This window comes from Ochotona princeps, chromosome 1 (assembly GCF_030435755.1).
Source record: "Ochotona princeps isolate mOchPri1 chromosome 1, mOchPri1.hap1, whole genome shotgun sequence".
Taxonomy (NCBI): Eukaryota; Metazoa; Chordata; class Mammalia; order Lagomorpha; family Ochotonidae; genus Ochotona; species Ochotona princeps.
In genome coordinates, this window is record NC_080832.1 from 3172976 (window position 1) to 3200577 (window position 27602).

Consider the following 27602-nt stretch of genomic DNA (forward strand, 5'->3'; position numbering starts at 1 on the left):
TTTTGATTATATTAAATATTACATTAGATTCCTTGTGTATCAGCATACATTATATTTTTTAATTGGACACATACAGACAATACACCTTGAGTAAATATACCTTTGTCATTTACTCTCCTGGGAACTGCTATGACTGCAGGGGAGTCTTTGCAGGTCAAAGTTGGAGTTAACCTCTTCAAGCTCATCTTCAGAACCATGCAAGAGTCTTCTACAGCTCTACCCACATGATAAAGAGAGTGAGTTAATAGAAACATAAACATGGACCACACCCTGAGCTGTAGTACCAGCGTAAGTCTGCCCCAAGAGGAGAAGCTGACCATGAACACTCTATACACTCAGCCCACAGAAATGTTCCATGGCAATGATCATGTGCTAGACACAGACACGAACTGCAGAAACTGGTAGCTCTGGTGTGCAGTAATATTGATAGTCCCTGCTTAGCTCACTGCCTTAGGACACACACTTTTCCATTAGGACACATGCCTTCAGTTGAAAATTTGATTACTTGGTGATTAACGTAATGAGGAAACAGTCAGGACCAGATCCTACACCGCCCAGAGCATAGAGCCACAAGGATGCTGGAGAGAGGGCCGTGGGACTGCCAATAGGTCCAGGCCCAGGTTCCAGCTTCACAGTGTTTGGCCCGCTTCCTAATCATGTCATAGTTCTTTTTCTCTCTAGTCAAACCATTGTCTAATGTAAAACATCAGGTGTCAAAATTGATTCTCTTTATTTGACACATCATTATATTGTTTGAAACCAGTTCTCTCTAATTAAAATAATAGTAATAATAAAATTAGAATGCCAAAGTGTTAGTAGGCAGGTTATATTTGTGTTAAGGGAAAGTTAAAATTGTTTTTCATAAAATTTCTGAATTGTGAAATAACTCGGGTGTCACCTAATCATGGACCTTGTGTTTAAATACTCAACACGACACTCCCAAGACTGTTATGGAACTGTTGGAGTTTTCAATACATGATGTAATCATGTGGAATGCAGAGGACTGGTAGAGAGGTATTTATTTTCCCAGTCTTCTATGAGAATATGTCTTTTCTTTTTTTTTTTTTTAAGATTTTATTATTATTATTGGAAAGCCAGATATACAGAGAGGAGGAGAGACAGAGAGGAAGATCTTCCATCCGATGTTTCACTCCCCAAGTGAGCCGCAAAGGGCCGGTGCACGCCAATCCGATGCCGGGAACCAGGAACCTCTTCCGGGTCTCCCACACGGGTGCAGGGTCCCAAAGCCTTGGGCCGTCCTCGACTGCTTTCCCAGGCCACAAGCAGGGAGCTGGATGGGAAGTGGAGCTGCCAGGATTAGAACCGGCGCCCATATGGGATCCCGGGGCGTTCAAGGAGAGGACTTTAGCTGCTAGGCCACGCCGCCGAGCCCGAGAATATGTCTTTTGTAAAACGTATGTTAACATCTCATTTTTATTACTTCAAACCATTTTAGTAGATGTAATATCTAATTATGCTTATGTTAACACAAGCATACATTGCGCAATGTCCAATCAGGATAAATCTCTTTCTAAACAGTTGACATTTACTTGGTAAAAAGGTCTGATATCCTGTCTCCTGGAATTTTTATTCTTTTCGTTGAGAAATTTGCAGTGCAATAGGTTTCTTAATCTCATCATACTGTAATGGAAGCACAGAAACTCTCACCTAATGTGAATCAACTTTTGGCAATCCCTTCATTCCCCGCTCAAGTTCTATGTATTAATTCATGTTTTCCAGACTTCTCAAATGAGTGAAATCTTGTGGTTCTCTGGTTCCTTGCTTGTTGCAATGGCCTCCGATCCCATCTGTGTTGCTGAGTGTAAGGTTTCATCCTTTTAACGGCTGAGTAGCGTTTCATTCTACATGTGCCTTGTGTTTTCTGTGGCCATTCATCAATGCGGTTGCACTAGCGCCCTTATTTCATGGCTGTTGGGAGTGCAGATATCTTTTCAACATTTCATTTCCTTTTGATACACACCCTGGATCACATACTAGCTGATTTTTCAGGTTTTCTGGGCAACTGTCATACTGTTTTCCACAATGCTTGCGTTAATTTACATTTAAATAGAGAGTGTTCAAGGAGTCCTTTTCCCGTCCTTACCAACATTTCTACCTACACAGATATGTATACTTGGCAATCTAACTGGGATGGGAGAGATCTCATGTGCACTTGATTTGGATTTCCCTGACAAGCACTAACATTAAACACTTTTTTCATGTGCTTGTTGGTCATTTGTCCATGAAGATATGGCATTATAGATTGAATTATTGAATTATTGAATTATTGAATATCAATTGAATTATTGATTTTTAAATATTTGATTGAGCTATTCATATATTTTAGATAGTAAAACCTGTCAGATGTAGAGTTTAAAATATTTTTCTCCCCTGAATAATCATGTTTATAGCACCACTGTTCACAATAGCCAATATATAGAATCAACCAAAGTGTTGCTCATCAAATAAACAGATAAAAAATCATAAAAGTGATTTTTTGCTTGTGCATTGTAAACAAGTAATTGAATCAGTGCCTCATAAGCACAATATAGTTTCTTGCTATTTTTCCTTGTTTATTCATTAAAGTTTAATGTAGCCAAAGTGCAATGAGCAACTTTATGTTTAGTTCAACAATACTTTATAAATGTTCACATCCAGTTGCTTATCCACTGACTCGGAAAACTGTCCCAAACTTGTTTCCAGTCTGTAGCCCCTCACCTGAAAAGATAGCCATGACTTTTATTCTACTGTTATTGTTAGTTCTCCCCATTTGTAAACTTTCTCTAATTAAAATAAAAGAAAGCATATGACTTCATGAATGTTTTTTTGTCACCGTATGTTTTGCAAAATAAATCCATGTTATTTAATATTTAATATTCAAAAGGGGACCTGGCACGATAGCATAGTGGTTAAAGTCCTTGCCTTGCACGTGCCAGGATCCATATGGTCGCCAGTTCTATTCTCGGCGGCCCTGCTTCCCATCCAGTTCCCTACTTGTGGCCTGGGAAAGCAGTCGAGGATGGCCCAAAGCTTTGGGACGCTGCACCCGCATGGGAAACCTGGAAGAAGTTCCTGGCTCCTGGCTTTGGACTGGTACAGCACCGGCCATTGTGGTCACTTGGGGAGTGAAACATTGGACGGATGGAAGATCTTCCTCTCTGTCTCTCCTCTTCTCTGTATATCCACCTTTGCAATAAAAATAAATAAATCTTTTAAAAAATATATACATATATATAGTAAAAACTGATTAGCTTACGTTAAGTAGTTTTCCATTACATAAGTGTAATTTGTTTCTTCATTCTCCCATTTAAAGAAATTACACAGTTTTCCATTTTGTAATATGTGAATAAGGCTGATAAAACATTCTCTTCCATAGATATTTGATATTTGTTCTGTTTCAATTTAGATTCTTAAAAATGGTTCATACTACTAAGCATAGTTTTGCTATGTTACAAACTTCAGATATTTCCAATAGTGATTGAAACATTTTACACTTCCAAACTCCCAAAATATTTATTATTTTTTTTTAGATTTTCTAATTGGGGGTTAATGGTATTAGTTATTAGTATGCTTGCCACTTTGAACCCAGAATTTTGTCCGTATCATTTTGAACCCAGAAATAACAAGGCCCTTTTTTAACCTGATAATTCAATACAATTCACCTAATACAATTGATAGAATTCAATTAATACAATACAATGAATATAGTTTTCCCTGAATATTTTAAAATTTATTTTGAAATAACTGTACAGATCAGTGTCACACACAGTAGCACATAGCCAGAAAGAAAGAATTTCTTACTGCTTTCTTTTATAGCTGCAATTAGATTCCTCCAAAGTGCATTTCTTTCTCATGAAAGAAAGGTATTCTTTCTTATTTAGATAATCTTACTGGCTTCTTACACATGTCTAACTTGCAACTTTTATCCTTGATGCTGTTATTGATAATTTCACAACAAAATGCTATGGATTTAGCCAACTTATTTGTGAACTGTTTCTCTTATCAATAATATTTCAATTTCTTTAATTCCCTTACCTATTTCTTTTCTATTCTTTTTTTAATATTTATTTATTTTATTACAAAGTCAGATATACAGAGAGGAGGAGAGACAGAGAAGAAGATCTTCCGTCTGATGATTCACTCCCCAAGTGAGCCGCTATGGCTGGTGTGTCAATCCGATGCCGGGAACCAGGAACCTCTTCCAGGTCTCCCACGCGGGTGCAGTGTCCCAATGCATTGGGCCGTCCTCGACTGCTTTCCCAGGCCACAAGCAGGGAGCTGGATGGGAAGTGGAGCTACCGGGATTAGAACTGGCGCCCATATGGGATCCTGGGGCGTTCAAGGAGAGGACTTTAGCTGCTAGGCCACGCCGCCGGGCCCTCTATTCTTAAAATGTTAATTTCTCTAATGTTGATATTAAGAATATGTTAATACCTCTAACTTTGCTCTTTGCCTTCTTGTTCCCCTCATTATCACATTGTCTTAGTCACAAACTTACAATTTAAAGTTAATCTTGGCAGCATAGCTAAATCTTAAGATGCACTCATTGTTTAAAGATTAAAATTAAAAATATTTCCAAATAGGACTTAAATAACACGGATTATGCAAATATTTCTCCATTTTAGTACTATGATATTTTAAAACAACTAGTATGCTCTAAGGTCAGATTGCATATTGGCTGTAACAATAGAAAAAATAATCTTATTGTGAAGATCAAGCACAGTAAGGACCTGTTCTCAGCTACCCTTGAGCATCTTGCTAGGATGCCACAAGGCTGTCCAGAATTCCCTCCGAGCCACCTGTCCTGGTAGAGATGTCTCCTGACGGTCTCTTAGGGGTGGCAGCTGCTTCTATTGATAAAGATAAGGATTTGAAGTCAGCTTTTCAGCAGGCTTCAATCAGGTCTTCAGACCCACCGCAAGAATGTTCTGTCATTTCCAGGAAAAAGCTACCCAGACCCAATACAGCCGTCATTGTTTCAAGATTTTTAAGGGTTGCAGTGAGCATGCCCTCTGGTCACCAGAACCTGATTTTAACTGGTAGTTAGAATTTTGAATTAGTGCATTCCTGGGCTTAAGTACCCCTGTGCATTCAGAAAATTCTATCACCACTTACTACCAAGAACCTTCCCATGACAGGGGCAGCAGCAACTGTAGCCTCCAATTCCAGCTCAAGTGCAGCATCATCACTGTCAGACAATGCTGACAGCCTGATTAATCACAATACCTATGTGGACCTTGAGTTACTGGCTTCCCATTTTTCACCCACATCACAACCTAAGAAAATGAGCCAATAAGTTTTAAAATTAAGTCTTAACAGTGTAGATTCACAAGGAGAGAGTCCAGTGCTTCTTGTTAAGTAGATTGAAACAAATAAGGCAAGAGAAATCATAAAGTAACTTGAGCATGAAAAGTATAACAGAAAGAATTAGCAACAGAAATTAGAAAAGCAGTAGCAGTTGACATATGGAGTAATTCTTGCAGCAATCATTGAAATAGAGGGATGAAAACAGCTTCAACAGGCTAATCTTCACAATTGCAGACTTTAGGGGAGTGAACCAGAAGATGAAAAATCTCTCTCTGTCCCTCTCTCTCCTTCTCTCTCCCTCTCTCTCTGTTGCTCTCTCTCTCTCTCTCACCTTCTTTCTGTAACTGCATTTCATATACAAAAATCTTATAAAAAACTAAATACGTTATCCAAAAGGAGATTGGTTCCAACGGGGAGCTGGAGAATCGGGCTGGGAGCTACTCTTTTAAGACTTACTCCAGTTGTGCTGGGAATATATTCCAGGGAAGAGTCACAGAGAATTTTCCCAGAAATCATTTGCCAGGAAGATGTCACAAACAAGCACCTCTACTACGTTGTCCATTGATAGACCACCTGTTCAGTGGTCAAATGGTCATGAGAGCCACCTGCTCAGAGCTCAGTGCTCCCAGGTGGCGCTAAGTGGTACTGTAGAGATGCCAAATGCTGATTCCTTACTAGGCCTGGCGCGATAGCCTATCAGCTAAAGTCCTTGCCTTACATGTGCCAGGATCCCATATGGGCACCAGTTCTAATCTAGGCAGCCCCACTTCCCATCCAGCCCCCTGAGTGTGGCTAGGGAAAGAAGTTAAGGACAGTCAAGTCCTAAGGTTTTGGGACCCTGCACCCACATGGGAGACCCAGAAGAGGCTCCTGACTACTGGCTTCGGATTGGTGCAACTCTGGCCATTGTGGCCGCTTGGGGAGTGAATGAACAGATGGAAGATCTTCCCCTCTGTTTTTCCTCCTCTCTAGATATCTGACTTTCAAATAAAAAATAAAATTAAAAAATATATTAAAAAATTGAGAAGTGCTATAAGATCTCCAAATACAACTGAAATTGTCTACGTAACACATGAATGACAGCTAGTTTGATTTAATATCTTGTCAGCAGTGAAAAATAAGCCCATATTCATGCTCCATCATGTCAAATTATCAATGAAATGTGAGATTAAAATCATACCACTTTCAGATTCATAAAATCAGAAATTTTGCTTCCCACAGACTCTTTTCCCAAAATTTTCTGGAGGGTAAATTATTGCAAACAAAATACATGGATCAAAGAATGAAGTATAAGTGGTGGATGAAAAGTACATAAAAGAAAGTTTTAAAACTACATAGTTACAGTGAAAATTTTATCAAAATTGCTGCATTTTTTGCAAAATTACAGACCGATTTATATAGGAGGAACCTAGAAAAATATAGACAGGTTAAGTGACATCTATTAGTTAATTAAACAAGTGCTTGAGAATTTAATATTTTAAGTAAATGCTGAATTTTATGAGCCACAAAGACATGACCATTGAAGCACAAGTAAGAGGAGAAGCAAACAACTGGAGAGTAACAGAAGTAACAAAAAGTGTGGCAGAAATGATTATAAACATGCATCAGTATAGCAGCACATGGTCAAAGTTGGAATCTCAGAAATTCATGTCAAATGCAGCGTAGTAGCATCCTTATTTAAAAACAAAAACAAAAAAGCCAGGAGAATGAAAAAGGTATTGAGGCAGATCATACCTTTGGCCTGACGGTAAGCACATGGCTGGTGATGCCCACAAACCCCACCAGAATGCCTGCGCATGCCTGCCAGCTCCACTCAAGATACCTGTTTCCTGTCCTTGGAGATCCAGGGAAGCAATGATTGGGTTCCTACCATCCCAGGAGAGACCTGGCTTCAGTTTTCCTGCAATCTTGATCTCCTTTTGCTGTAAACATGGAGGAGTGCGTCAGTAGATGGTCTCTCTGTGTCAATCTTTCTACATCTCAAACAAATTAATAAAAACAAAAAAATTGGTAAGATAGAGCTCAAGGTGAAAATTTTTAAAAGTGAGGGATGAGGTGGTGTTGAATTTTGTCAAATGCCTTCTCTGCATCTATTGATATAATCATGTAGTCTTTACTCATCGATTTGTTGATGTGGTGTATAACATTTATTGATTAGTGTATGTGGCATCATCCCTGTATGCCAGGGATGAATCATCCCACCTCTTCTGGGTGATGTGTTGTGTTCTACTGGCTAGTGTTACTGCATCTATTTTCATCAACAATATTGGTCTATGTTTCTTTCTCTGTTGTGTCTCTGTCTGGCTTTGATATCAAGGTGATACTGATTTCATAGAAAGAGTTCGGAAGGCTTGCCTACCTTTCTATTGTTTGGACAAGCTTGTGGAGGATTGAGGTAAGTTCTTCTTGAAACAATTTGTAGAATTCTGCAGAGAAGGCATCTCGTCCTGAGCTTTTATTTTTGGGGAGGGATTTAATTACTGATTCAACTTCCATACATATTATAGGTCTATTTAGATTATTAAATGTCCCATGATTCAATCTTGGTAGATTGTATATCTCCAAAAATAATTTTTCTATGTCTCCAAAAATCTATCCAGGTCTTCTGACTTATTGCTGTATAGTTGCTTATAACAGTTCCTGGTTATCATATGTATGTCTGAGGTGTCTGTAGCTACGTTTCCCTTTTCATCTCTGATTATATTTATTCATATCTTCTTCCTCTTTTCTGTTTTGATTAGTTGGGTGAGTGGGGAATGTATTTGTTGATTTTTCTCAAAGAACCAGCCCTTTGATTCATTGATCTTAGGTATTGTTCTTTTGATCTCTATTGATTATTTGCCTCCCTTATTTTGATTATTTCTTTTTTTTCTGCCTTCATTCTTTCAAACATTTTTTTATTTCATCTTTGATCTCTTTCACAGTCCGTTGTTCATTAGGCAACATGTATTTCAATCTCCAAGTAATTGCATATCTTCCAGAATGTTTTGCCTTATTGGTTTCTGGTTTCACTCTGTGATGGTATGAGAAGGTACATGGTATGATTTTGATTTTTTCAAATTTTGGAGGGTAGTTTTGTGGTCTATAATATGATCAATCCTGAAGCAGTTTCCATGTGTTGATGAATAAAAATGTGTTTTACATGTATAGGATTAAAAGCTCTCTAGATATCAATTAAGTTGTTTCCTTGTTGAGTTTCTGTCATATCTATCTATCCATTGAAGGTTGTGGGGTGTTAAGACTATCCACTATCATTGTGCTGGAGTCTATTTGTTTTAAGTTGGATAATACGTGTTTCACATAGTTGTGTCCTGGCATTTGGTATGTATACATTCATTATTGTGATTTCCTTTTGCTGAATTGATCCCTTGATCATTATCTGGTGTCCTTCCTTGTATGTTTAGCACTTTTAAGTTGAAGCTATTTTATCTGAGTTAGAATGCCTACAATGGCTCATTTTTCCTTTTGCTTAGCCTGGTTCATCCTTTTCTACCTTTTCAATTTCAGTTTTCTGTGTGCTTTTGTTGGTAAGCTGTGTCTCCTATAAGCAACAGCTAAATGGGTCTTGTTTGTGTGGATGTTTTTCTTAAAATAGTCCATTAATCCATGTCTTTAAATTGAGAGTTTAAGTAATTTTCATTCAGATTTAATATTGACAGGTAGTGATTTTGTTCTGTCATTTTAGCATTGTGTTTCTCATTGATTTAGGTTTCTTTTGAGGTCTTATTGAGATGTTCTCCAGTTTTGCCTTTGGATTTAGTAAGTGTTATTCTTTTCCTCTGTCTGCAGCAAATCTTTAAGCAAAATTTGTAGGACAGGTCTGGTAAAGGTAGTCTTTGATATTTTGTTTGCCTTGAAAGTATTTCATTTCATTTCAACTATAAAAGACAGCTTTGGGCTGATATGTAAATTTATGTTTTTTCTTTTAGGATCGGGAATAAATCACTCCATTCTCTTCTGGTTTGTAGGGTTTCCTCTGAGATGGTTAGCTGTGAGTTCAATTGGGTTTCCTCTTTAAGTAAATTTTCTTTATGTTCAACCAATGCGTTTGACTAATTGTTGTAGTGTCTGGTCAGATTTATTCATATTTCTCTACCCTTTTTGTACTTGATTTCCTCTTTCTTTCTCCATGTTTGGGATATTGTCATTTATTATTTCATTGAATACATCTTTCAATGCAGCTCTCCATTCTTTCCCTTCAGGAACACACAATCCTTATGTTTGGACTTTCAATGGTATCACTTAATTCTCAAATAGTTTTGTTGGTTTTGTTCATTCCCTCTTTCAGCTTTCCGAATGTTCTAGAATATTCATATGTGTATTCTTCCAGTTTTGAAATTCTGTCTTCTGCCTCATTCACTCTATTATTGAGGATTTCCATTGAGTTTTAATTTGCTGTATTTTGTTCTTCATTACTGATAGTCCAGTTGCTTTTGTTTCAATCTTGCTGCTTCCCGTGTAATGTATCTTTTAAATTCCTTAAACTCCTGTATATGAATCTCACTGTTTTTTAAGGAACTTAACATGATTTTAAAAAAAATTCTTTAGCTGCCAGTTCCTTGATATCTTAATTAGTTAGTTCTGAGATTGGACTTAAGCTCATTGCAGACTGGATGTTGGTAAGCTCATTCATTGTGCCTGTGATTATTTTTTTGCCCTTGGCCTTTGCAAATCATTGGCAAATTCTTCTCCTTGGGGCTGATTTTTAAGCTGTGTCATCCAAAGGTCTACAGGTTTGCTTTACTGATGCCATTCAGTGCCTGCATCCATGTTGCTCACACCAGTCCCTCCTGGGAATCCTGGGATCACATGCTAAAAACTCTAAGCAAGATAGGAATAAAAGGATTATTTTGCAACACAATCAAAGTAATACATGTGAAGTGCAATGCTGGCATCATACTAAATGGGGAAAGAAAGGAAGTTTTTCTACTAGGATCTGGAACTACACAAAAATGTCTAGTTTCTTTACAGTTATTCAGCATAGTTTAGGAAAGTCCTCACTGGGGCTGTTATGCAATAAAAAGAAACCAAAGGAATTCAAAAAGAAATGAGAAATTAAAATTATCCCTGTTTACAGGTTATATTTAGGAGAACCAAAAGACTCAACAGAAAGACTATTAGAACTCATTAGAGTGATTGGTAGAGTTGCAAGTTACAAAATAAATGAACATAAATCAATGGATCAAGCAAACACAAACAATGCCATGGCTAAGAAAGAATTTGTAAGTGTAGTCCCTCTTAAAATAACGGAGAAAGTCCTTAAATACCTTGGATTAAACCTAATCAAAGACATGGGAGACCTCTACTACAGAAATTACAAGACATTAAAACAAAAGAAATAGAAGAGGAAATTAAAAGATGAAGAAATTTAGCATCCACTATCACTAGAAGCAGTATCTTCAAAATATCTATATTACCAAAAATTCCAACAACATTCTTTTCAGAGCTGAAAGAATGATGCAAAAATTCATATGGAAACACAAGAGACTGCAAATAGCCAAAGCTGTCTTGAGGAACAAAACTAAAGCTGAAGGAATCATAATTCCAGACCTCAAGACATACTACAGAACAGTGGTAAGCAAAAGAGTCTGGTAATGAATGAGAAGCAAAGAATATCAATAGAACAGAATACAAATCAGAGAAGGGCATCTACACATATATTGCCAATTAATATTTGACAAGACAACTGAAAACAATCCAGGGGAAAAAATTTGGGTCTCTTCGAAAAATGCTATTGGGACCATTGGATGTCAGCCTGCAAAAGTAAGAAGCAAAATCCCCACGTATCACCTTATATAAAATCAAATCTGAATGAACCAAGAACTTAATCTGCCCCCAGAATCCATTAAACTATTAGAGGAAAACATAGGAAGCATTTCACAAGACATAGGAATTAGGAAAGACTTCTTGGAATATTCACCAAAAGCACAGATAGTCAAAGCCAAAATAAAATAATGGGACTACAATGAAATAGGAAGCTTCTCTATAGCAAAGGAATTAATTGAGAAAGTGAAGAAGCAACCAACAAAATGGAAGAAAATCTTTGCATACTACACAACTGATAGGAGACTAATACCCAGGATTTAAGAAGAGTTTCAGGGATTCAACAATGGTAAAACAAACAACGCCGTAAAGAATCTAGTGAAGAAAATGAGCAGGCATTTAGCAAAACAACAATTTCAGATGGTTAATAGACATTTAAAAAGGATACTCAGACTCTCTAGCTATTAGGGAAGTGCAAATGAAAACTGCATTTAGATTTCACTTGACTTCAGTGAGGTTGACCTACATTCTAAACTGTACTAGCAAGACCTGCTGGCATGGATGTGGGAAGAAAGGCACCTTCCTTCACTGTTGGTGGGAGTGAAGGCTAGTCAACCAGTGCGGATGTCATTATGGAGAGTGCTGAAACAGCTTAAAGTTGATCTAACATGTTGACCCAGCTGTATCACTACTGGAAATATATCCAAAAGAAGTAAAAGCTGCATATAAGAAAGTGACATGTAATCCAATGTTTATAAAAGTACAATCCACAATAGCAAAGACATGGAAAAAACATAGATGCTATCAAAAAACAAATGAATAAACTGTGGTACATCCCCTCTATGGAAAACTATTCAGCCGTTTAAATGAATAGAATTCTACTATTTGCAACAAAATGTTCCCAACTGCAAACCATTATGTTCAGTGAAATAAGCCAATTTCATAATGACAAATATAATATGTTCTCTCTGACGTAAATAAATTTCCATGCAAAACACAAGCTTGACTGCTATATGGGTAAGCATGCATATACATATATACTCTCAGATGAGCTGTATAATGGAGACTAGCAGAACAGGAAGTAAAGATACATTGCAGTATGCACCTCTACTCTCAAATAAAGGGATGACTCTCAAGGAAAGAGTTAAATATACCTTTAAAAAGGAATACTGGATTTTCCACTATTAGCAATACTTACAATGCCATGATGAGCTTACAGAGCAGAATGTAGGTCTTATGATTGTTACTGAAGGACTACACTGTTATAATAATATTAGAGGAAAGGGTGGGTATGTAAAGACTGGAAGGTAGGAATTTCTATACCTAAAAGCTGATATCTTGGAAAATAATCACAATAAAATAAAATAAAACAAAACTGAGGGATGTGTACTTTGCTCAGATGGGCAACTCCTCAAGATTCCTTAACAGTCAAAAATTTATGTACAAAAAATATTCTAGATATACAAAGCAAATCATGATGAGTTCAAGAAGATAGGAAATTATTTAGTTATGATACAAATCTAAGGCACAAATCTCTCAGAAATTTTACATCATACATAGGAAGCCATGAAGTCAAGAGGACCAGTGTAAATTTTATGGTTGGAAGATCCAATTCTGTCACATTTGCAAAAAAAAAAAAAAAAAAAAAAAAAACATGAAGAAAATGATTAACACATGTGCACATGGCTGTTGTCTTGTAAAATGTAACTCATAGATAAATTTGAAAGTCTTAGAAAAGAGCATTGCTAGCATCTCACTGTTAAACTTACGTCTCTCTTGTGGCATTCCACGTATTTTTAACTTAATAATGAAAACTGAAATGAAGTAAATAGGTATATTGATGTCTATAGATATAGATACAATAACTGGAGAGAGGGAAAGAAGGAAAGAAAGGGAGAAAGAAAGGAAGGAAGAGGGAGGAAGGGAATGAAGGAAGGAAAGAAGGAAGAAAGGAAGGAAGACAAGAAAGAAAGAAAAGAAAGAAAATTTTGAATAAAATTGAGTTAAGATTATACTATACTATTTTCCTACAATGGTGTTTTAACTTTTTGTTCTCATTTACTGAATGTTCAGATTAAAATACCAACATTGGGAATGTTCCCTATCTCTGTGTGTATCTGTGTAGATCATGTTATTTCAAAGTCTCTTTGATGATTAGTGTACGCCACCAAGGTTAACAGACACAGACAGATTGTAACCTGAGGCCTGGATGTAAAGAATTCATCCACTGTGGTCTAGGATTCCATGGATTCCAGCAACCTGAATTCCCTGCCCTAAACAAAGGTTGCTTGATTTCTCACCGTCAGTGTCTGCTTTTGTAGAACGGAGGTACTTGAAACACTAGTCCCACAAACATTACCTAGAAATCAGACACAATATTACAATAAATGAGTATTCTTGGAAGGGGATCCAGCAGTCTAGCTTTATTGCATTACTATTAAGCAATCTAATTTTATTGCCTAATTTAAACAAAAGAATTGGTTTAGACAGAATTCATCTCTAATTGGTAATATATATTAACACAGAGAAAACAAAGAGGCAAGCTGAATATTTCACCAATCAATTTGTAATTAAATTACAGATAAACTTAAGATGATCCATTAACAGTGCAGTAAGTAGCAGAAATGGCCAATGAATAAGACTTTATTTCTCAAAGGAAAACATTTCTACATGTGGAACAAAAATAAATGGAATGCTGCTTGGTTTTGGCTTAGAATCGTGGGGATGCTGGGACTGGTTCAACATTCCAAGGTACCTGTTAAATCCCATGAAGATAGATTCTCCAATAGTGCAGAAGAGAAAATGAGGAAGTCACTGGCATGTTTACAAGTTGCCTTTGGAGCTGTGACTTTGCTTGCCGCTGGGCACTGCTTTGTTCTCACGGACTACCAGGATGTGAGGCCTCTTCTGTGGTTATGTTAACTCACCACTCACTTCACAAATAGTTTGAGATTTCCAGCATCACTGTTAATTGAACTAAATATCCTGGGAATGTACATGTCTCAGAAGCCCAGTTGATAAACGTGCCCTGAAGACTCCAGTGTCTCTTTATTTTTTAAAGTAAAATAAAGAACGAGCTACAAGCTGAGTTCTTGCTGGCTTGCAAGTTCCGGTGCTTTTCCTGCACAGTGCACCCATGGCATTGGATTGCCAAGGAATGGGATTTTGCCAAGTTGTGCCAGATCAGAGGAGAGTGGGTTCTGAATGTTTTCATCCTACTTAGATTTTGTTTAAGGAATTTCTATTTTCTTTTAAATTAGTTTATGTAATTGAGAGGCGTGCACACCTATGTGGGCTTCTGATTAAGGTTGGGAGGATTAATTATGGAGGATGGTGGGTGGGATAAATGTTTTTTTTTTTCTTTTAATTTACTGTGTACACAGGGACGGAGAAGTAGGGGTTTGCTCTTGCCATCACACTACATTAACACTCAGGGATAGGGATGGCCATTTCATGATGCCTTAGAAAACAAAATGTGGGAAAGAGTGTTCTGAGAGTATTACTTGGGTGGCTGTTGGTGTCATTGCTCCAGAGTAGACAAAAACTTTCCAAGGTCTATTGGTAGACAAAGTCCACCTGAGTGCATTCATAGATGCAGGAATGTGCTTCAAAGCTTGGCCAGGATAACTGTCCAACCTGTTCTGCTTTCCATCCTCTGATAAGGCGGTCAACATCTCCAGCTGACCTAGGTGAGCTGGCTGCTGAGCCCCACCTCCTCACCTCATATTCCTGGAGATGTCCTCCAGCATGAGGTCACCTGATGGGCAAAGGCATCTGAACCAGTGAGGACCAGTCTCGATATATGCACTCAAAGGTCATGCAACAAGCGCATCCTATAATGTTTCCCTGTGGTCCAGGTGTGGCTGGGGTGTCCCCCAAGTCATCTGGAGTGACTTCAAACTTGACTCCTGTGAGCACCAGCCAGTGCAGGTTCAGCTTTCATCTCTCACCTGCACCAGTCAATGCACAACCCAGTGGATGCAGCTGCCTGGTCAGTTCCACCCCAGCCCCGTACCTCACGCAAACCAGTGGGTGCCATAGCCCACCCAACCAGCCTGGCACAGACCCGTGAGTGATATAGCTTTGTGAGACAACCCCCAAGAAGTCCCACCAGGACCACCCTCAGTTCATTTTTGTGTTTGGCAACCATTGTTGCAGCCTGGCCTGACCCAGCTTACATCCCATTAGGCTCTTGTGGACACCCATGGGTGCTGTGGCTTACCTCAGCCTGCCCAGCCCACCACTAGATCTGGCCATCATATATGTAAACAGGTACATCAGACTTGTCTAACCTGGCCTGTTCTCAGCCCTAGCTCTCATGCTTGTCAGTAGTAGGTACAGCCCAGAAGGGGGGTACTCATCATTGCCCTGGCAGGCATGATTCCTGCCTCAGATCCTGTGCCTGCCAGGAGTTACTATAATCAAGTCTTACATGACTCATGCCCAGTCCTGGCACTTGCCAGCTTGTGCTGCAGCTCAGCCTGTCTGATCCACACACATTCCAACTCTTGTGTGAGCCAGAATGTAGCAGCCTAGCCCAACCTGGCCTACTCACTGGTCCAGCTTCCACATTCACTCGTGGAAGAAGCAGCCCAACAGGGGTGTCCTAGAGGTTCCCCTAGTAGACCAGTGGGAGCTGTAGTCTAGCATGGGGTTTCCCCAATTTACCTACCAGGCCTACTCCCAGCCTGAGTCTCATGTGTGCCAGAGTATGCTACTGCCCAGACTGACATGGCTAGCTCCCAGTCCCAGCATTCACCACTGGGTACTGTGGCCTAGCCTGGCTGGTCTCCACCCATTCTGGTTGTCACCAATGGAGGGGCTACAGACTAGCCGAGCCTGGACACCCTTGGACCTGGCTCTTATGTGACCTGGCAAGTACTGTGGCCTAGCCTGGCTTGTCCCACAGATATTATGACTCTTGAAAGCACCAGTGGGTGCTAGAGCCTAGCCCAGTTTGGGTTGACCTCAGATTCAACCCATATGCATGCTGATGAGTTGCTAAAACCTTGCCCAGCACTGTGTGTTCAAAGCCATGGCTCTCACACTCAGCAGAGGTAGCTGAAGCCCAAGCGATGCAGCACCCAGGAGTTTCCCTACCAGGCCTGTTCTCAGCCCTGGGTCGTGTGCATGCTTGGAGGTGCTTCGACCCAGTCTGACATGGTCCACCCTCAGTTTCAGCTCTTGTTGATGGCTGTTGCAGTCTACTTCAACTGGGCACTGCTCACACCCTGTCCTGCCTCCAGACAGGGTCCACACAAATGTTAAGGAGTACTGTGGCCCTGTCTAACCTGGCCTTTCCCCAACCCTGCTTTTGTGCTCCCCAGGAGGTGCTGCAGCCTAACAAGAGACGTTCCTAAGTTTCCCTACCATATCTGTTCCAGGCCCAGATAGATCCCATGTCCACCAGCAGGAGCAGCTGCTCTCTGCTTGGCAACATCTGCCCTCAGTTACGGCCTTTGCATGTGCTGGTAGTGCTATATTCAGGCCCCAACTGTCCTCCTTCCAGCCTTAGCTTACACCAGTGTCAGGTGGGTTCCTGTCAGGTGGAGTCTTGTCAGGTGGTTCCAGTCAGGCTTGGCTCATCACCACCTCCAGCTCTCCATTTAAACCAGAGGATACTTGCAATTCACAAATGTGAGTCTATAAGTCCCTTTGATAAACTGGTCCAGATCCAGCTCCTTCATGTTCTGGTAGGTGCTACAGCACAGGGTAACTCTCTGCTCCAACACATGCAGGTGGGTACTGTAGCCTGGCACAGTCAGGTATGCCCTTGATTCCCAGCTTTTGAGTACACCAGTGAGAGGCGGCACTGCTATTTAGCCCAGCCCAGGTCTCCCACATGGGTAGGTGCCATGGACTGATTCAGAAATAGCTTTTCATCCCCGCCTCAAAGCATTCTATCTCACTCCCTCACCTACCTGCAAGCGCAGTGATCCAGTCTGTGAAAGACCCCAGAAATTAGATTTCCCATGTCATTTAATCATATCCCCAGGCCCCTTCCCCAGGCAAGCATGGGCCCGTCAACCTGGGAGCTGGGGTGGCATATCTTGGGCCATAGTTCTTGCCTTCCCCCCATATCTTGAAAGAAAGAAAGAATAGACTAGTCAGCTATGCTGGCACACTGCTATAGCTACACAAATCTGGCATTAACCAGGACTAGAATGCTTGTCAACTACTGGCTGTTTTTCTCCCAGCTGTGTAACACAAGGTAATCTAGGCAGTTGCCTACAGCTGGAGGTCCTACTTAGATTTTAAAACCATGTTATTCATAGTAGCACAATTTGCAATTAAACACAAATGTACATTGCAGCATTAAATTGAGATTATGATCATATACAGTGACAACACATTGAAAAATCATATGAACATTGCAATTACTTGAAGATAAACCTATAATGTATTTATTTCTGTGTCTACAGTACTGCAGAAATTCACATCAAAGTCACCTGAGCATATGGTGCAAAGAAAGCCAGCATCGTTTTGAGTATTACTGCACCTGCTGTGCAATAGAAAACTCATCTTTTACTTTCTGTAATCTTAATATCAAGTGGCTACTTTTGTCCTTCTATTAATCTAATAGCCTGCACATTTGGTTTTAGATGCACAAATTGACCGTAAATATTTACATACAAAACCAAAATCACTTTTCACTGCATGATACAGGAAATAACAACAGCGTACTGGTAAGATATTTCTCTAAGTTGTTTCTGCCTGATGAGTCAAAGTTTTCTATAAAAGTCTTTCCCATAGGGAACAGACATGGTTGGTGACACTTCAATATTAGCAAACTGATTCATCACCCTATCATGGAATTTTCACATTGACACTGAATGTGGTATAAATGGAATCACTGGCAAGTATTAAAATTGAATTAAACAACCCAAACAACTATTTTTCTGGTGTTTCTTCTGAAGTAATGTTTATGCAAGCATTCTACATAAAGTGAACCTTACTTGATCTTGTGAATAGGCATAAATTACACTTTCCATCTGGTAACCCTGAGATAGACTGAGGATAATTCATTTGCCCAAGATTGAACCCATAGTAAATGATGTGTTTGATAGTATTTGATCACTACATTGTACCCCCTGCCCTAGTCAAACAGGAATAAATAACTTGAGCTACACAAATAGATGAAGAAGACTCTATCATCTGAGCGCCAGCTTCAATTGTTCATCAACCATTCACCCAGAAGTTGGGCATTAGTGCATGAAGTGGTGTGAGAGGTACTCCAGTGTAGCACATGTAGGAGAACAAGCTGACCAAAGAAGTTGATCTGCATGAAAACAAGGACTTTCTGTGCTGCTTATATTTATCTTGGAGACTATCAATCTGCCTTATAGTTATGTTAGTCATGCTCAACCTAAGTTGCGTTTCTTATTAATATTTTGAAATGTGGGCATAATTTGATAGGCTTGTTCTTTCTCGGTTTCTTAATGTTTCATTTTTATAAAGTGAACAAATTTCACATATATTATATATACAGATTTTAGATTGTAATTCTTTCCAGCCTTTCCTCTTTCTCACCTAAGTTCCCACCGTTCATCCTCATTCCTTTGCTATTTTTCTTTTAGTTATTGTGACATATTTCCAGTTTATTTTATAATCATGAGATTAATTCTCTGTTAAATAGAGAATTTGACAAGTAGTATGTAGAAAAACCACTTTTCTTAAACAGTGTATACAAGGTTATAAAGAATCATTAAATCTAAATTTAATTTTCATCATAAACATTGCTCTTTTTTGTATTCTGTATATGGGTTGCTACAAATTAGAAAACATATCTGTCTTTTTGGGACTTTCTTATTTTACTAAGCATAATGGCTTCCAGTTGCAACTGTTTTGTTGCAAAGACAAGATTCTGTTCATTTTATTGGTCATAAATATTCCATGGAGTGCATATACCACATTTTCTTTATTCACCCATCAGTTGTTGGACATCTGAGTTGATCAATACCTTACCTATTTTGAATTGAAATGCAATGAACATATTAGTACAGCCAACTCTAATCTGAGCTAACATTTTATGATATGAGTCTTATTTATATTTATATATCCACAGCTTAATCATTTACACAGTTATAGCTAACCTTTGTGATATAGAATAAGTTTCATTATAACTACTTTTGGAGTCTTTATTTTAGTGATATGAATAAAAGGAAATATGTAAAGCAAGTGACTCCAATTCTTGCATAGCATCAGGAATGCGGTGGGTGTGGCGGTTGAGCTGGTATCACAGGACATCTGTCATCAATTCTTCAGTCATTTCCAAGCTTCAGTGGATTGTGACTCCAACTTTGTTTTGATTAAAAATACAGTTTGTTATTCTGGTTTTTGTAAGATTGATTTATTTTTATTGGAAAGGCAGAGATACAGACAGGAGCAGAGACAGAGAGGAAGATCCTCTGTTCTATGGTTCACTCCCCAAGTGGCCACAATGGCTGGAGTTGAGTCAATCGAAAGCCAGGAGCTAGGAGGTCTGCCAGGTCTCCCACGTAGGTGCAGAGTTCCAAGGCTTTGGGTCATCTTCGAATGCTTTCCCAGGCAAGAAGTAGGGAACTGGAGGGGAAGCAGGGCAGTCGGGATTAGAACCGGCGCCCATGTGGGATCCCGGCACTTGCAGAATGAGGACTTTCATGACTATGCCATCATGCCAGACCCACTATCCCAGTTTTTAAATACAAGTTGCATCATTTGTGCTGCTTTCCCAATATTGAATCAAAACAGCTTCTCAAACAATTAAATAATCTGTTATGGAAGCAAGCAAGTCAAAAAGTTTATCAGTCTGCATCAAAGATAGTGTTTTGAAAGAGTTGAATGTTGAGAACTTGTGTATCACCATCATTCATGAAGAGGGTTTTAATATCATTTAAAAGATTACTTATTTGAAAACCAGGGTTAGGACCCGGTGCGATAGTGCAGTGGTTAAAGTCCTCGCCTTGAACACGCCAGGAGCCCGTATGGGTGCTGGTTCTAATCCCGGCAGCTCCGCTTCCCATCCAGCTCCATGCTTGTGGCCTGGGAAAGCAGTTGAGGATGGCCCAAAACCTTGGGACCCTGCACCCACGTTGGAGACCTGGAAGAAGTTCCTGGTTCCTGGCTTTGGATTGTCGCAGTACCGGCCATTGCGGTCACTTGGGGAGTGACTCACTGGATGGAAGATCTTCCTCTCTGTCTCTCCTCCTCTCTGTATATCTGCCTTTCCAATAAAAATAAACAAACCTTAAAAAAAAAGAAAGAAAACCAGGGTTAGAAAAATAGAGTGTGGTGGGAAGAGATGGAAACAGGAGAAGAGAGATAATCCATACACAGCTTCTCAAACAATTAAATAATCTGTTATAGAAGCAAGCAAATCAAAAAGTTTATCAGTCTGTGCACCAAAGATAGTGTGTTGAAAGAGTCGACCAGAGCCAACTGCTGGAATTAAGAACTCTTTCCTGGCCTCCCACATAGGTGATGTGGACTGAAATACCTGGGTGTGTTAGCAGGGAGCAGGATTGGAAGTGTACCAGCCAGTACCAGAACCAGCACCCACATGGGATGTCCATGGCACAGGGCAGAGAATCAGCCTATTGAGCTACCACACTAGCTCAACATGGGAATCTTAGGAGGTCTCTTAACAATAAGCCAAATGCCACTCCTGAACTTTTTGTAATAACTAGAGAAATACTTTTCTCTGAGAATGGTGGCTCCAATTACCACGAATATAATATTGATACAATGGAAAACCTTGATCAGCTGCAAAAATCTCTAAAGAACATGCATTGAAAATGTGATTCCCCCTGCTAACTTCCTGTTCTTCAGGATGGTTCTAGCTATCCGTGGTTTTTTGTGTTTCCAGATGAACCTTTGGATCATTGTTTCCACTTCCATGAAGAATGTTTTGGACAATTTGATTGGGATTGCGTTGAATGTATATATTGCTTTTGGCAGTATAGACATTTTAATGATATTGATTTTACCTATCCAGGAGCATGGGATGTTACGCCATCTTTCGAGGTCTTGTTCAATTTCTTTTTTAAGTAGTTTGTAGTTTTCTTCAAATAAGTCTCCTACATTTTTGGTTAGATTTATTCCCAGATATTTCATACTTTTCTCTGTTATTTTGAATGGTATCTTGCTGGTTAAATCTTTTTCCATCTTGGGGCTGTTCGCATACACTATGGCTGTTGATTTTTGTTCATTAATTTTGTACCCTGCCACTCTACCAAACTCTCGTATAAGTTCTAGCAGTCTCTGTATTGAGTCTCTTGGCTCTTCTACATAAAGAGTCATATCATCTGCGTATAGTGAGAGTTTGACTTCTTCGTTTCCCATTTGGATTCCTCTGATTTTTTTTTCTTGTCTTATGGCCTCAGCGAATACCTCTAGGACTATGTTGAATAGCAGTGGAGAAAGTGGACATCCTTGTCTTGTTCCAGATCTCAGTGGGAAGGGTTCCAGTTTTTCTCCATTCAGTATGATGCTGACGTTGGGTTTTTCATATATGGCTTTAATTATGTTGTGGATTTTTCCATCTATGCCTACCTTGGTTAGGGTTTTTAGTAGGAAGTGGTGTTGGATTTTGTCGAAAGCTTTTTCTGCATCTATTGATACTATCATGTGATGATTTGTTAAAAAACAATTGTGCCGATAAGCAAGTGCAGAATATGTGAAAAACTTGAAAAATTGCAAAAAGAGCATAATTTGAGGATTTCATAATTACCCTGCTGGGAGATCTGTGCCCTTCCTGGATGCTGTTCCCCAATTCTTTCTGCAGATTAGGGAAATTTTCCCTTATTATTTCATTAAATACATTTGTAAACCCAGCTTCTTTTTCTGCAGCTTCTGGGACTCCCATAACTCTGATATTTGGCCTTTTAATAGTGTCTTTCAATTCTGCAATAGTTTTTTTTTTGGCCTGATCCAGCTCTGCATTTAGCTGGTGAGAGGAAATATCTTCTGATTTTGAGATTCTTTCTTCTGCCTCCTTCATTCTATTTTGGAGACTCTCTACTGTACTTCTAATTTACTCCACTGTATTCTTCATTTCTGATATATCAGCTTTCATTTGATTTATTTTCAGTGTGACATATTCCTTGAATTCCTTGAATGCCTGCTTTATGTGATTCTTTTTGTTGATAAGAAGCTTTATAACAAGTGCTTTGAATTCTGTTTCCACCATTTTTCCGATGCCTGCCTCAGTAAACTCTGAGGTTGCAAAAGCTTTTGCTCTTTTGCATGGGAGTCTTCAGTAATATTCATTGTGCCTCTCTCTTCTTTTGCTCTTGGTCATTGCACTTCTGGTTAGCAGAGTCTTCTCCTTGGGGCAGGTTTCTAAGCTGTGTCACCCACAGGTTTACAGTTTGAGTTTACTTATTGCAGTTGGTACGCAGTTTTTTTTGTTTGCAGTCACTTGTGCCACTCCCTCCAGCAAGTTCCAGGTCTGGGTTCTTATGTTAGATTTCCACCACGGCCTCCATAGCCCCAGCTGTTTGCTCACCAGTCTCCACCTCCTGTGATCCCATGCTGAGGCTGCACCGTTGTCTGTACAACCTTTCTCCCACTTCCAGTTGAAGCAGGTCCCAGGATTAGCGAGACATCAGTTGTCCTATGCTGCTTGGTTGTTGGTGGTGCCGACCTTGCTGGAACCTGTTGGTCATTAGGTCTGAGGGTCACACGGACCTGTTTTGACCTGTACAATACCATAGCCAGTATTATTTCCTGTAGAACCAATACAATGCACTGAGCTCAGGGAGTTCCTGCTGAGTTCAGTGCATGCACAGCTCACCGTCGTCAGTGAATGAACATAGTCAACTATTGGCTTTCTAATAAAACAAAATTTTAATCAGAATGAAAGTGGACCTTTTTACAAAGGAGAACCATCCTATTTTGTCCTATTTCAGAGGAAAAAAAATTAATAGATCCAAGATATAAAACATTGGCTAATGAGGATATTACTTACGTTATGCTCTGTGGTATATCCTAAGAAAACATCAAAGTTTCTGAGTAATGTTTGTGCTTCGCACTGCCACCCAGTGTTGCTCCCTGAGTGATGAATTAATTGGCAACCTGAGGAACCAAGGAGTTCCCAGATTAAACGATGTTCCTGTGTGCTTGTGAAGGTGTTTCTGCAAGAGCCGAACCCTTCTATTAGTGATTTCGATTGTTTGTCACACCCAGCCTGCGTGGACACCACCAACCTACTGATGGCTTGAACAGAGGAGGAGGAATGGAGGAGGAATGTGTCTTTCTTTCCTGCCTCAATAATTCACCAGGGAATCTCACTGTCATCAGTCCTCAGACTAAACTGAGACTATCAACTAGCCTGGGGTCTTCAAAGCTTCAGAATCAGGCTGAATCTCCATATTGGATGCTCCTGATTTCCCGTTTACAAAAGATAATTCCTGAGGCTTTTCAGTCTCTGCAGTTAGTTAGCTCTCTATATGAAATCTTTTCTCTCTTTCTTTGTTTCTTTCTGTCTCTCTCTCTCTCTTTCTCTTCCTTCCTTCACTCCTCCCTTTTCTTCCTTCCCTTTCTTTTTTCTCGGATCTCTCTTGAACCCTTTATTTCCTTCCTTCTTTCTTCCAGTTGTCTATCATGTGCCTTTCACCTGTCTGTATCTATCTACTTGCCATCCAGATGTCAGCATATTCTACTGATTCTGTGACTCTGCTCTATTCTGTTTCATATAGATTTTGATATCAAGAGCGGTTCTAGAGGAAAATGATTTTTAAATAATTTTTTTTTATTTTAAAGAGAGATAGGGAAGTACAAAGGTAGAACTCTCGCATCCTCTGGTTTGCTCTCCAGCTGGCCAATGTGGTCAGGGATGGGCCAATCCAAAGCTAAGAGCCAGGTGCTTCTTGCGGGTCTCCCATGTGAGTGTCAGAGGCACAAGCACTTAGACCATCTTCAGCTGCTTTTTCCCATGCCATCGGGAAAGAACAGGTTTAAAAGGTAAGGTGACCTGGACAGTATGAGGCAACCATATGTGATGCAGCAATTGCAGGCAGTAGCTTTACCTACTACATTTCAAAGCCAGCCTCAGGAAGAGAAATTTAAAGATAAGCCTTCTGAATTAGTGTTCTTGATTCCAGAATTGATTTTCTAGTCTTATTGGGTTGAGAATGTGCATTATTATTTTTCTAGTAATAAAGAGTGCACTGCTAGTGTGTGTCATGAACTGCTTATCAAGATGATTAACATCTGTATTGAATAAATCTAATCAACCATCAATAAACTGCAAAACGTTAGCAAATTCCCGATATAATATTTTTTGAAACTTTTCTTCCAAAATAAGGAAATTAATGATGCTTGCTGAGTTTGCCTACTGTGGTTGGGCATACAATTAAAGAGCAGCACAAGCTTGGAAGTTGAAATCCCAGCTGAAGCCCCAAATGTGGCAAAAGAGCTTCTACTACAGTTCAGGGAGCCATTTCTTCTACAATCATAGTGATGAAATTGTTGAAAATATCTTACAGAATCTCAACCTGAAAATGGTTGAACAGTGATGTGAGTTAAACTTCCAGTCTCACAGTGTGTCTCCAAAGAGAGGAGGGTGTTTACTTAGAAATGTACAAGAGCTAAATGGGATGTGGGAGAGACTGAACAAGTCTGTGGTACATACTTGCAAGCATGGGAACCAGGGCAGGAAGTAGGCCTGGTGGAGGTTATGGGGAGTCACCTCAACTAGGCTACAGCTCCCACTGGTTTGCATGAGGGTCAAGTATGAGTGGACAGGATCGAGCTGGACTACAACACCATCAGTTCACATGGAAGACAGGGCCAGCAACAGAACTGACCTAGCAATTGCAACCACCAGCATGTGCATAAGCTGATCGGGACGACGGACAGTGCTGGACCCTGTACTGGCAAGCACACACAAGAATCAGGTCTGGGATCACCTCAGACGAAGTTTCTTTGGAGATCCCTCCAACTGAACTGCTGATCTCAGAACCCCAATCATGAAGAAACTATGTCAGCCAGTGGATTCTGAATGGGTTTCATTGCGATTGGAAGGGTGAGATTGGCAGCAATTCAGACCTGTTGAGCTATCAAAAGTGCTTAAGCAGGACCCTCAGAGCATGCCCCATGTCGGGGACCTGGGATGGGTGGGAGGCTGGGTGGGGCTTCTCCCTTTGTTTCTCCCATGACCCCAGATATAGAGAAAAATGATGATATTAGTGTGGAAACAATGGTCTTACCCACTTTCCTGTAACCCTTGACCCTTTGTACTCTAATCAACTATGTAAGATTATTAAAATATATAAATTAAAAAAAGAAATGTGTCTATAAACTGCCATGGGGGCATGTGGGAAGACTATGATATAGGCAGAATCACGCACCCTCAATTCCAGTTAGCATCCTTTCTCTCCACTTCCAGCAGGAGGAAACTCTGCAACTCTGGCTCCATTTTTTTCCTTCCAACCTTCATGAAAAGGACACATGGCCCTGGGTGTGAATGATTACGCTGCAGAAAAGCACAAAGATCTTCAGAGAATATCGGGAAAACATCTCTGAACTTAAATTGGTTCTAAGATGTTCAAAACATCACTGTGACCCACTAGTTGGAATATAAGAAACGTAGGAATCAGGCAGCTGATGCAGTTTTGCTCTAACATGTTTTACTGTGACTCTAGTGAGTTCCCAATCCATGTGAAAGCTATGTCTTCAGTTATGGAGTGCATAAAATAAAAAAAGATGTTGTGATCCAATAATTACTGTTAGAGGGTACATTCTGAAGAACTCAAGGGTAGCCCAATTTGTTGCTGCTTGAGAAACTTCAAATGTACTAACCTAGACCCAAATGGGAGGTCAATTACTTAATGAAGCGCTTGAAGAAGTTAAGAATGCAAAATATAGAATAAATACAAGTGCTGTGAGCTTACTACCAATAAGTATGGCATACAGTTTTAAAATATATTTTTGTAGTTTGGACTGCCCTTTAAAGCAATAATAAAAAAACATAAAACACAGTAGTTTATTATTATTCATTATAAGAGTTCAGACATAAGCTTTTTGAGATCAGTGCAAATTTATTTATATCAGTTGACAGAAACGCCATACTGATTTGCTGACAGGTGAAGTGAGGACTATTTTATATATATTAAGGTTTGGGGTGAAAACCTTCACAGTGTCTGGTCCTGGGCATAGAACCTGAAGAATTTTTGAGGCATGAAGTCATTAGCCTTTTACCACCTCTAAATGTTAAGAGATGCATGCTACTAGTATCTCCCATTTTATACAAGTCACAGTGGAGGCAAGACAAGGTTTAGAGATTGGTCTCAAGTACAGGAGCCAATACACAAGCAAGAAACACGTGGTTCTTTCTGTGTTCGCCACTCACTTCCACTCACTTTATTGTCAAGTGCTTGCTTGCTTTGTTTGCTTTTACTCCCATACCATTAACATGGGAGCCTGGAACAGTCAGGCTTCGTAACATCTCACAGCATCGTAGTCATTTAGGTTGGAAAGCAAACAGCATCTTGCAAGGGGCGATTAAAGGTGGTTGGAGAGGGACAGCAGAGTGTGACTGGGCCAGGAAGGAGGGCAGAAGGCATCGCCTCACGAGGATCAGCTGAGCACCTCATTCGGACCTCTAACCCGAAATGTTCTGACTGATCTTAGCCCTGTGTCCTTTGGAGCAGCTCCTGCTACAAGCGAGAGAAGTGTTACCAGATCCCAAGACTGACAGTGACCCACTGGTATCTGAAATAGCATACTCCCCTTTCTCTCCTAAGTGAGACTATCTCTCTGCCTTAAGTGAGGACTATTATTACAGAAAAGACCAAGTGGTAATCCTGGGAAAATAGTTCAGTAAAAGCAGTACTTAATTCCTTGGGAGTTTCACAACAGTTAGTGACACCTTTAGGGACTTGGAAGGTGCACATCTATGAAAGTGTCCTATCTGACCTGCTCAGGAGACACATGAATCTTAGAGAATGAAGCAGACCATCATAACCACAACCAGATCATGACTCAAACTGCAACTCCTTTAATAACAAATTAACACATCCATGGACAACTCACATAAAGGCATCTGTCCTTCTCACTGTATACTGGTATTTCTGCCAAAATGTATCCATGCATTTATAGAGTGCTTCTTTCATCAGCAGTATTGCAGAAACTGCTTGCATATAGGGAATTCACTAGTCTCACCATGTCCCTTACCATCCTGAATTAATTAACTTTACAGAAGGTTGGAATTAACTTTTTCAGACTCAGTTACAGGAACAGCTAAGTGTAAATAACTTGTGGAGCTGGGAAGTTTTCTCGATAAACCTGCACATGCTACAAATTAACTTCCAAAATATGATGCAAATTCTCTCAAAACCAAGATTCATGGGTCCAGAAACTAAGAGATAAAAATTGGAATCATTTGTGATTGCCCCTGGTGATCCACGAGCAAAATCTTCCCTTCCTATTTCCATGGATTTGTTATGTGTTGGATTAGAGGTTCTAACTGTGAAAGAAAGAATGTTCATACTCAGACAAAGTGCAATGCTATTGAACTTTAAGTCAAGGCTATCCAGCTATTTTGGGGCTAC